Genomic DNA, 12,272 nt, shown 5'->3' on the forward strand with positions numbered 1-12,272 from the left:
CCAAGTCCAGGAAGCACAGCGAGTCCCATACAGGATAAACCCAAGGAGAAACATGCTGAGACACATAGTAATCAAACTGGCAAAAATTAAAGACAAAGAAAAATTATTGAAAGCAGCAAGGGGAAAACGACAAATAACATACAAGGGAACTCCCATAAGGTTAACAGCTGATTTCTCAGCAGAAACTCTACAAGCCAGAAGGGAGTGGCATGATATACTTAAAGTGATGAAAGGGAAGAACCTACAACCAAGATTACTCTACCCCGCAAGGATCTCATTCAGATTTGATGGAGAAATCAAAAGCTTTACAGACAAGCAAAAGCTAAGAGAATTCAGCACCACCAAACCAGCTCTACAACAAATGGTAAAGGAACTTCTCTAAGTGGGAAACACAAGAGAAGAAAAGGACCTACAAAAACAAACCCAAAACAATTAAGAAAATGGTCATAGGAACATACATATCAATAATTACCTTAAACGTGAATGGATTAAATGCTCCAACCAAAAGACACAGGCTTGCTGAATGGATACAAAAACAAGACCCATATATATGCCTGTCTACAAGAGACCCACTTCAGACCTAGGGACACATACAGACTGAAAGTGAGGGGATGGAAAAAGATATTCCATGCAAATGGAAATCAAAAGAAAGCTGGAGTAGCAATATTCACATCAGATAAAATAGACTTTAAAATAAAGAATGTTACAAGAGACAAAGAAGGACACTACATAATGATCAAGGGATCAATGCAAGAAAAAGATATAACAATTATAAATATATATGCACCCAACATAGGAGCACCTCAATACATAAGGCAACTACTAACAGCTATAAAAGAGGAAATCGATAGTAACACAATAATAGTGGGGGAATTTAACACCTCAATTACACCAATGGACAGATCATCCAAAATGAAAATAAATAAGGAAACAGAAGCTTTAAATGACACAGTAGATCTGATAGATTTAATTGATATTTATAGGATATTCCATCCAAAAACAGCAGATTACACTTTCTTCTCAAGTGCGCACGGAACATTCTCCAGGATAGATCACATCTTGGGTCACAAATCAAGCCTCAGTAAATTTAAGAAAATTAAAATCATATCAAGCATCTTTTCTGACCACAATGATATGAGATTAGAAATGAATTACAGGGAAAAAAACGTAAAAAACACAAACATATGAAGGCTAAACAACACGTTACTAAATAACCAAGAGATCACGAAGAAATCAAAGAGGAAATCAAAAAATACCTACAGACAAATGACAATGAAAACACAACGATCCAAAACCTATGGGATGTGGCAAAAGCAGTTCTAAGAGGGAAGTTTATAGCTATACAAGCCTACCTCAAGAAACAAGAAAAATCTCAAATAAACAATCTAACCTTACACCTAAAGGAACTAGAGAAAGAAGAACAAACAAAACCCAACGTTAGCAGAAGGAAAGAAATCATAAAGATCAGAGCAGAAATAAATGAAATAGAAACAAAGAAAACAATAGCAAAGATCAATAAAACTAAAGGCTGGTTCTTTGAGAAGATAAACAAAATTGATAAACCATTAGCCAGACTCATCAAGAAAAAGAGGGAGAGGACTCAAATCAATAAAATTAGAAATGAAAAAGGAGAAGTTACAACAGACACTGCAGAAATACAAAGCATCCTAAGAGACTACTACAAGCAACTCTATGCCAATAAAATGGACAACCATGAAGAAATGGACAAATTCTTAGAAAGGCATAACCTTCCAAGACTGAACCAGGAAGAAATAGAAGATATGAACAGACCAATCACAAGTAATGAAATTGAAACTGTGATTAAAATTCTTCCAACAAACTAAAGTCCAGGACCAGAATTCGCAGGCGAATTCTATCAAACATTTAGAGAAGAGCTAACACCCATCCTTCTCAAACTCTTCCAAAACATTGCAGAGGGAGGAACACTCCCAAACTCATCCTATGAGGTCACCATCACCTTGATACCAAAACCAGACAAAGATACTACAAAAAAGGAAAATTACAGACCAATATCACTGATGAATATAAATGCAAAAATCCTGAACAAAATACTAGCAAACAGACTCCAACAACACATTAAAAGGATCATACACCATGATCAAGTGGGATTTATCCCAGGGATGCAAGGATTCTTCAATATATGCAAATCAATCAATGTGATACACCATATTAACAAATTGAAGAATAAAAGCCATATGATCATCTCAATAGATGCAGGAAAAGCTTTTGACAAAATTCACCACCACCATTTATGATAAAAACTCTCCAGAAAGTGGGCATAGAGGGAACCTACCTCAACATAATAAAGGCCATGTACTACAAACCCACAGCAAACATCATTCTCAATGGTGAAAAACTGAAAGCATTTCCTCTAATATCAGGAACAAGACAAGGATGTCCACTCTCGCCACTATTATTCAACATAGTTTTGGAAGTCCTAGCCACGGCAATCAGAGAAGAAAAAGAAATAAAAGGAATACAAATTGGAAAAGAAGAAGTAAAACTGTAACTGTTTGCAGATGACATGATACTATACATAGAGAATCCTAAGGATGCCACCAGAAAACTACTAGAGCTAATCAATGAATAGTAAAGTATCAGGATACAAAATTAATGCACAGAAATCTCTTCATACCTATACACTAAGGATGAAAAATCTGAAAGAGAAATTAAGGAAACACTCCCATTTACCATTGCAACAAAAAGAATAAAATACCTAGGAATAAACCTACCTAGGGAGACAAAAGACCTGTATGCAGAAAACTATAAGACACTGATGAAAGAAATTAAAGATGATACCAACAGATGGAGAGATATACCATGTTCTTGGATTGGAAGAATCAATATTACGAAAATGACTATACTACCCAAAGCAATCTACAGATTCAATGCAATCCCTATCAAATTACCAATGGCATTTTTTACAGAACTAGAATAAAAAATCTTAAAATTTGTATGGAGACACAAAAGACCCTGAATAGCCAAAGCAGTCTTGAGGGAAAAAAATGGAGTGGGAGGAATCAGACTCCCTGACTTCAGACTATACTACAAAGCTACAGTAATTAAGACAATATGGTACTGGCACAAAAATAGAAACACAGATCAATGGAACAAGATAGAAAGCCCAGAGATAAACCCATGCACCTATGGTGAACTAATCTATGACAAAGGAGGCAAGGATATACAATGTAAAAAAGATAGTCTCTTCAATAAGTGGTGCTGGGGAAACTGGACAGCTACATGTAAAAGAATGAAATTAGAACACACCCTAACACCATACACAAAAATAAACTCAAAATGGATTTGAGACCTAAATTTAAGACTGGACACTGTAAAACTCTTAGAGGAAAACATAGGAAGAACACTCTTTGACATAAATCACAGCAAGATCTGTTTTGATCCACCTCCTAGAGTAATGGAAAAAAAACCAAAAATAAACAAATGGGACCTAATGAAACTTAAAAGCTTTTGCACAGCAAAGGAAACCATAAACAAGACGAAAAGACAACCCTCAGAATGGGAGAAAATATTTGCAAATGAGTCAACGGACAAAGGATTAATCTCCAAAATATATAAACAGCTCATGCAGCTCAATATTAAAGAAACAAACAACCCAATCCAAAAATTGGTAGAAGACCTAAATAGACATTTCCCCAAAGAAGACATACAGATGGCCAAGAAGCACATGAAAAGCTGCTCAACATCATTAATTATTAGAGAAATGCAAATCAAAACTACAATGAGGTATCACCTCACACAAGTTAGAATGGGAATCATCAGAAAATCTACAAACAACAAATGCTGGAGAGGGTGTGGAGAAAAGGGAACCCTCTTGCACTGTTGGTGGGAATGTAAATTGATACAGCCACTATGGAGAACAGTATGGAGGTTCCTTCAAAAACTAAAAATAGAATGGGCTTCCCTGGTGGTGCAGTGGTTGAGAGTCCGCCTGCCGATGCAGAGGACACGGGTTCGTGCCACGGTCCGGGAAGATCCCACATGCCGCGGAGCGGCTAGGCCCGTGAGCCATGGCCGCTGAGCCTGCACGTCTGGAGCCTGTGCTCCGCAACAGGAGAGGCCACAACAGTGAGAGGCCCGTGTACCGCAAAAAAAAAAAAAAAAAAAAAAAAAACAAAAAAAACAAAACTAAAAATAGAATTACTATATGATCCAGCAATCCCACTACTGGGCATATACCCAGAGAAAACCATAATTCAAAAGGACACATGCACCCCAATGTTCACTGCAGCACTATTTACAATAGCCAGGTCATGGAAGCAACCTAAATGTCCACCGAGAGATGAATGGATAAAGAAGTTGTGGTACATATATACAATGGAATATTACTCAGCCATAAAAAGGAACAAAATTGGGTCATTTGTTGAGACGTGGATGGATTTAGAGACTGTCATACAAAGTGAAGTAAGTCAGAAAGAGAAAAACAAATATCGTGTATCAACGCATGCATGTGGAACCTAGAAAAATGGTACAGATGAACCGGTTTGCAGGGCAGAAGTTGAGACACAGATGTAGAGAACAAACGTATGTACACCAAGGCGGGAAAGCCGCGGGGGCATGGGGATGGTGGTATGATGAATTGGGCGATTGGGATTGACATGTATACACTGATGTGTATAAAACTGATGACTAATAAGAACCTGTTGTATAAAAAAATAAAATTAAAAAAATTTTTAAAAAGACACGGAGGTTAGATGGAGCAGCTCATTTGAAGAACTGCTAGTCATTTAAGATGCATGACATCACCATGAACTATGAGTGGGAAGCCCTTTCTGGTTAGTTTTTCCTGTGCAATAAATAGAGCTCCTTCTTGAGTCTTTTTTCTTCTTCCCCTCAGGGTGTGATGATGAATCAGTGTCAAAAGTCTATACCATTTTTTAGGAAATAGCCACTATTAGAGAGAATACATAAGCCAGGGTAACAGAGATTTCTAGGGAGATGGATGGGATTTAGAGGACAAAGGGAAATGGGAAGCTCTTGGAAGAAGGGCTGGTGAAATGAGAATCCAGAGGCCACAGGAAGCGACCCCCTGACCATCACAGGAAAAATGGCAGATGCAAAATCCACCATGAAAAGGGGCTGGGTTCTGCAATCCCATCTCCCCAACATGTGTGAACACACACACACACACACACATCTAGGGGTCACCTGGGATGGCTCTTGGGTCGTTTGTTCAGGTAGAGGGTTGATTAGACCAGCAAAAGTGATTGTGTGCTTGGGGAAGGAACCCCAGAAATGAGGGCTACTCTGTCAGAAAGGAACACTTGCAGAGCAGAGACTGAGTTGTATACATGCCAGGACTCACCAGGATCCTAGTCACAGTATCAAGGGTATCCCCAAGATCCTACCTGTCCACTCAGGAATGAAAGTGTCGTGGCTATGGGTGAAGGGGACAACTTGACCTCTTGAGGACTTCTGGAAATGTTGACTCTATGTGATGCCCACCTACAGACCATGTCGTGCAAATACCATCCAAGGCTTTCCATTCACTGGAACTTCTTAACCTGGTGGTGACTTTGAGCTGTTTTCTTTTTTTTTAAATAAATTTATTTATTTTATTTTTATTTATTTTTGGCTGTGTTGGGTCTTTGTTGCTGCGCATGAGCTTTCTCTAGGTGCGGCAAGCGGGGGCTACTCTTCGTTGCAATGCGCAGGCTTCTCATTGCGGTGGCTTCTCTTGTTGCAGAGCACGGGCTCTAGAGCGCAGGCTCAGTAGTTGTGGCGCAGGGGCTTAGTTGTTCCGCGGCATGTGGGATCTTCCCGGACTAGGGCTCGAACCCGTGTCCCCTGCATTGGCAGACGGATTCTTAACCACTGCGCCACCAGGGAAGCCCTGAACTGTTTTCTTAATTTCTAATATTCCCATTTACCCAAAGCAAAGGGAAGTATCACAACCAGAACTCTTCTGAAAGGTCAATCTAGCCAAGGGAAATTCCTTATCAAATGTTATCAAATATGCCTACACCCCACTCAAACCATCTCTCTCAGCGGTGAGTGCTGGTGATGCTGCCTGCTGTGCGGATCACAGGAGAAACAGAGGGCCTGGGTCTAGTGCAAATGAACTCATCATCCCAGGTGGGGAAATGGGCTTTCACATAGGAAACAGCAACACACAACACAATGCAGACAAGAGCCTGAGACGTGTGCTGAACTGGAGCTGTGGTCATCAGACCTTTACTGAAAGTTCACTTGATCACTGGTTCATTCAACTCTCCATTATCTGATGTTTGCCAAGCATCTTCCAGGTGCCAAGAACCATGGGGGATGCAAGGGTGAAGCAGAGTGAACTGCTTCTTGCTGATGAGGGGCAACAAGTGAGAAGACTTGCCCACCCCGCAGGATGGGGGCTTAGGACGGCTGCACCCCCCATGCTGTGGAAACTTAGAGGAAGGAGAGCACCAGCCTGCCCGCACCCCAGGCAACCCACGTCTAATGACAGGGTGACACGGGGAAGGGCATACAGGGGAGCACAAAGGTTCGGGCCTCAGCCCCTTTGGGACTACCCTGCAAGGTAGGCCAGCTTCCCGGAGCTGCTGGGACCTTTGTGTGACCGCAGCATTGTCTAACCTTACCCTCCACCTCGCCTGGTTCCTTCACTCCCCACGGGCGCTGATGTGCTGGGGCTGATCCTGGGCACCTCTTCCCAAGTCTGCATCCAGTCACGTCAGGGCGACAGCTGGAAATCGGCCATGGGGGTAAATTTACACCATGGGAATTAGCAAGCTGCAGATCAGGATCCCTTCCCACCAGAAAGTTGTGGTTAAACTTGTACCTGCACATGTGCCCGACTGTCAGCCCCCACTCAGTGAACTTCCTGCAGCAAGACCCCAGTTCAGCTCAGGATCCCTTCCCCAGAGACCCGGCTTAAGTCACCAGGTGACCTTAGGTGGGGCAGCTGTGCAACCCAAACCTGACTCAACACAGGGACTTCAGGCATTTCACCTAATCACACTGAGCCTTCTTTCTGCTTCTCCAATGAGAGGCTCGGCCTAGACGGGTGCATTTTAGGCTGTGTTACATGGAGCACGGGATGCCCAGTGTGTCTGCAAGGCGGTGGAAAGGACACCTAATCCCAGCGAGGCCTACCCCTAAGCCCCAGCGTCCCCATCTAGTAAATGGGGACGAGGCCCTCGGGTTGTTACAACAAATGGAGAAGACCAGCGCCCAGCCCAGGAGCGTCTCTCTGCACAGGAATGAAAGGCTCCCGGACAGTGCTCCCATGAGGATGGAATTCGTTATTCTCCCAGAACCCAGTGGCTCAAAAACATGCCAAGTGAGATGAAATAGCCGAGGCCCCTTCTCTGCAATGCAGCCCACAGCATAGAGAGAAACGGTAACCAACCAATCCAAACGCAAGACTTTCACTCCCAACTTTTTCTTCTCTGTTGCCGCTGTAAACAGAAGACAGAATTCTAGGAGAGGCTTTTAATGGCCAAAGAGGTCAATAAAACCATCCCTTTAGAACCACTCTGGTTTGCTTCTCACTGTCAGGCTACTGGCTAGTGCAGTGGAAAGGCCTGTCTTGGGCTTTGGCATCACACTCTTGCTTCAGAGAGGGGATTAGTTTTACCCCATTTATACGCATCCAGCTACAGTTGAGGGTTCATTGTTACCTTGCAGCGTGTTTGCTGCTGTGGTTCTCTTCTTGTGGAGGGTAGTCAAGAGGATTTCTAGTAACCCAAGACGCAGTATCAGGCCTTCCTTGGAAGCAGATGAAAGCCATTTGTCTTTGGCATTCCGTTGTGCACCTGATTCCCAAATGATGTGTTTGGGAAGATGGTCTGAGAGGTTGCTTCCATGTGGCTGTTTGGCAGTGTGCCTTCCCAAGCTCTGTCTCACATAATTTGAAAATTAGCAGCATTTGCATTTCAGGTGGGGTGTAGCAGAAACACAAGACACCCAGTTTCATTGGAACTTCAGATAAATAATGAATCATGTTTTTTGGAGAAGCACGTCCCAGGCAGTATTGGGGAGATATTTACACTAAGAAGTTATGTGTTATCTGAAATTCAAATATAACTGGGCATCTTGTATTTTATCTGGAAATCCTCATGTTAGGGAACTTTCAGAAATCAAAAAGAGTAAGAGAAATCTGTGAGGCTCAACTTGACACAGCTGCAGCCAGTTTTCTGATTCCAGGTTATGGAAGATGTGCTTCATGTCCATTGTCTACCCTGGCCAACACTAACTCCTTGTATGCAGTAGCTAGAGGAGGGCCATCTATGAGAGAAGGTGGAGCATGGCAACATTCTCATGACCTGAAATGAGAACCTCCTAGCTTAGAAACATCATGAACTTTAGAGGTATTGCTGGAGTAGTAGGGAGAAAGCAGAGGAAAGAGTCCTCCAGACTCCACACACGTTGAACATGGCTTTGGCCATCTGGAATGTCTTCTAAGTGATTTTAATTACTGCCCTGTGAGCAATTCCCGCCACTCTGTCCATCATTGCCATGTTCTTCTGGAAACAGAGGGGAGCTGAGTTAAGAACCTCTGCCCTTTTCTAAGTTGGTTTATTTCTGGATTTCGTGCTTGGTTTCCAAACAAGGACAGTGTACCACGTTATACCTGAGAAGTCAGCAGTGGGGTAGGGGGTGGGAGGAAGGGGTAGAGGAGAGTGAGAGCCAGAGCTAGAGAGATGGAGAGGGAAAGAGAGACAGAGGGGGGAGCACAGAGAGAGATCTGAAACTGTGTGTAGCACAGGACTTGCCCTCAGCCATGGACAGAAGATGCTTGATGGATTCCCACCTGTATTCCTGGACCAACTACCAGAAGAGATGGCGGGGGGGCATCCAAAAGCTTCTATACTTCTGTTGACTATAGAAGCAGTGCTATCGTGGCTCACTTCTGCCACCAAGCCTTGCACCCAAGGGAGTTAATGACTGAGGCCGTTCTTGCAGCCCATTGGTAATTATAAAATAACAAAATCACTTTCCATAAGCTACAAGGAAATTCAAGTCTCATTACTTAACATTGTTACCATTTAGGCCATGATCTGACACCAATAATTTGTTATTTTCAACTTCCTCCTGCTTAGGTATGAAAGCCATTCATGTTCCTCACCAAGTATTCCCAGTTCTTCTTCCCATTGCAACCTGGGTCATGGAACCTGGAAAAGAACAACAACAACAAAACTGTGGTTTTTAAGCCACTGAGATTTTAGAACTGTTTAGAGTTGTTTGTTACCTGGCCCACACTAACTGATACAATCAGGGTTGAAAATATTTTGGAGGTGTGAGGGCCAGGTTGCAATGGCTGAGCACAGCACCGAGTTACCCTCAGAGATTGTGGCCACAGGGTACAGTGGCAAAAAGGGTGGCTCGGGAGGCAGACAAGTTTGGGCTCATATCACGTTGTATAACTCATTAACTGTGTGACTTTAGGCAAGTCATTTGACCTCTAAGCATCAGATTCCTGGAAAATCAGAGCAGCCTGATTTTCACTATGGTCACTTGTCACAAGGTCACTATGAAGATGAAATAATACATATAAAAGAGCACCATGCCTAGAACATAGTAAGCACTCAATAAATTAATAGTAAAATTTTATATTTATTATTACAAGATGGAGGCTCTAGGATAAGAACCCCACAACGATATTATTTAACAATCTCTCTCTCTCTCTCTTTTTGGCTGCAACACACAGCTTGTGGGATCTTAGTTCCCTGAAGAGGGATCTAACCCAGGCCCCCTGAAGTGAAAGGGCCAAGTCCAACCCCTGGACCGCCAGGGAAGTCCCATATTTAGCAATCTCTGCTTGAAGCTTCCAGAGGCGAGGTGTTTACTGCCTAACTAGGGCGGCTGGCTCCCTTTGGATCTGAGAGCTATCAGTCGCTTCTCTGTGTGGTGCCGTCTCCCTTTAACTTCCACCTCATCTGGCCTGGTTCTTCCTTCTCCAGGGACTGCAGTGACTCTTATTCTTCTTCCACACGACAGATTTTCAAATATTTTAGACACCAACCTTCTCCACCACACTCCCCACACTCCTCTCCAAAATAAATCATCCCAGTTTTTTCAGTGTTTCCTGGTGTGACATGGTTTCTTAAGCATTCTCCACCCTTCCCGCCCTCTTTGGAAGCACCTCACTTTGTCCAGGTCCATGCAAATGGGGCACCAAGATGTGGTCTGTTGTGTGCAGAGTGAAGCAGCCGAGCAGCCTCGGTGTGGACATCACCTTCCTGGCCCAGAAGATGGTCATCAGCTCAAGCCTCCTTCCTTTCCCCATGACCTGCTGCTGGGCCATGTCTTCATCCTATTCTTGGGTAACTGATTTTTTTTTCCGAATATTAACACTTGCCGGATTAATTTCATTTCCCAGTTTTCCTCATCTTCTAGCCAGTCATTCATTCATTCAGCAAATATTTATCCCACATCAACCATGTGCCAGACGCTGCGCTTATTACTGAGGCTCAAAGACCAAGACAAGAGGTTCACAGGCTGCTGAGGGAGACTGATGATCAGAAAGACGTCCAGACTCTCCTGACTCTTGCTGTCATCCAAAGTATAAGCTGCTACGGCTAGTAAATTATTTCATCTGTAGACATGATAAGCAGGTTTCTATGTCTTTATATAAAAGACAATGGAGATGTGGACAGAAGGACTGAGCATGACAGCAGGACAGAAGGGACTCCTCTGGGGAACCTCTGCCAGCCAGCTATGACTCCACCTGATTATACAATGCCCACCTTTCTTTTTTTTTTTTAACAGGAACATAAACATTTAATCATATATATACTGCAGAGCTTTTTAGAATACCCATATATACAAATATTTACTTCAAATGTACTTTTCTTTCGGGAGTGTGAATAGGTAACACATTTCTTTTTCTTATATATGGCATGTATATATTTTTATGAATAACTAAACATATTCATAATTTTAGACCTAAATTGTATATATATATTTTTAAATTTTATTTATTTTTTATACAGCAGGTTCTTCTTAGTCATCCATTTTATACACATCAGTGTATACATGTCAATCCCAATCGCCCAATTCATCACACCACCATCCCCACCCCCCAACGGCTTACCCCCCTTGGTATACATACGTTTGTTCTCTACATCTGTGTCTCAACTTCTGCCCTGCAAACCGGTTCATCTGTACCATTTTTCTAGGTTCCACATATATGCGTTAATATACGATATTTGTTTTTCTCTTTCTGACTTACGTCACTCTGTATGAGTCTCTAGATCCAACCACGTCTCAACAAATGACCCAACTTTGTTCCATTTTATGGCTGAGTAATATTCCATTGTATATATGTACCACAACTTCTTTATCCATTCGTCTGTCAATGGACATTTAGGTTGCTTCCATGACCTGGCTGTTGTAAATAGTGCTACAATGAACATCGGGGTGCATGTGTCTTTTTGAATTATGGTTTTCTCAGGGTATATGCCCAGTAGTGGGATTGCTGGGTCGTATGGTAATTCTATTTTTAGTTTTTAAAGGAACCTCTATACTGTTCTCCATAGTGGCTGTATCAATTTACATTCCCACCAACAATGCAAGAGGGTTCCCTTTTCTCCACACCCTCTCCAGCATTTGTTGTTTGTAGGTTTTCTGACGATGCTCATTCTAACTGGTGTGAGGTGATACCTCATTGTAGTTTTGATTTGCATTTCTCTAATAATTAGTGACGTTGAGCAGCTTTTCATGTGCTTCTTGAATGCCCACATTTCTGCACATTCTCCAGGACCCTTTGTCTTAAAATAAAGTTTCACTCTTTTTATTCCTTCTAACTACTGGCAAAGTAAATATACAAGGGAGGGAGGGAGGGAGGGGGAAAGAAGGAAGGAAGGGAGGGAGGGAAGGGAGGAAGGAGGAGGAAGGAAAACTCAAAAATTAAAAAAAAAAAAAGATTTAGGTTAGCATCATTTGTTTAAATAACTAAATCCAGAATATGGTGTGACAATGACATTTGAAGATTTGCCCATTCCCGGTCACTGGCATTTTTTACTTTTTTCATGATTACTCAAAAATCGTTTCCACTACCACATGCCAGCACATTCTGGTGTCCCCTAGGGTGCAGGAGGTCAGTGCTTGGACACCTGGATTCATATGCCATGTACAACTATTCCTCCCCACTCCACACTTCTCTTGAGCTTTGAGCATCCCTTAGACAAGTATTTTTCCTTTAATAGTTCTGCTTGTCCTTTCATCTGCCAACACTTACACAGTGCCTGGCAGACAGTGGGTACCCGCTGACCTAGCAGAGCAGAGGAAGCCCCTGA

This window comes from Leucopleurus acutus (genome assembly GCF_964270905.1).
Source record: "Leucopleurus acutus genome assembly, chromosome: 1".
Lineage (NCBI taxonomy): Eukaryota > Metazoa > Chordata > Mammalia > Artiodactyla > Delphinidae > Leucopleurus > Leucopleurus acutus.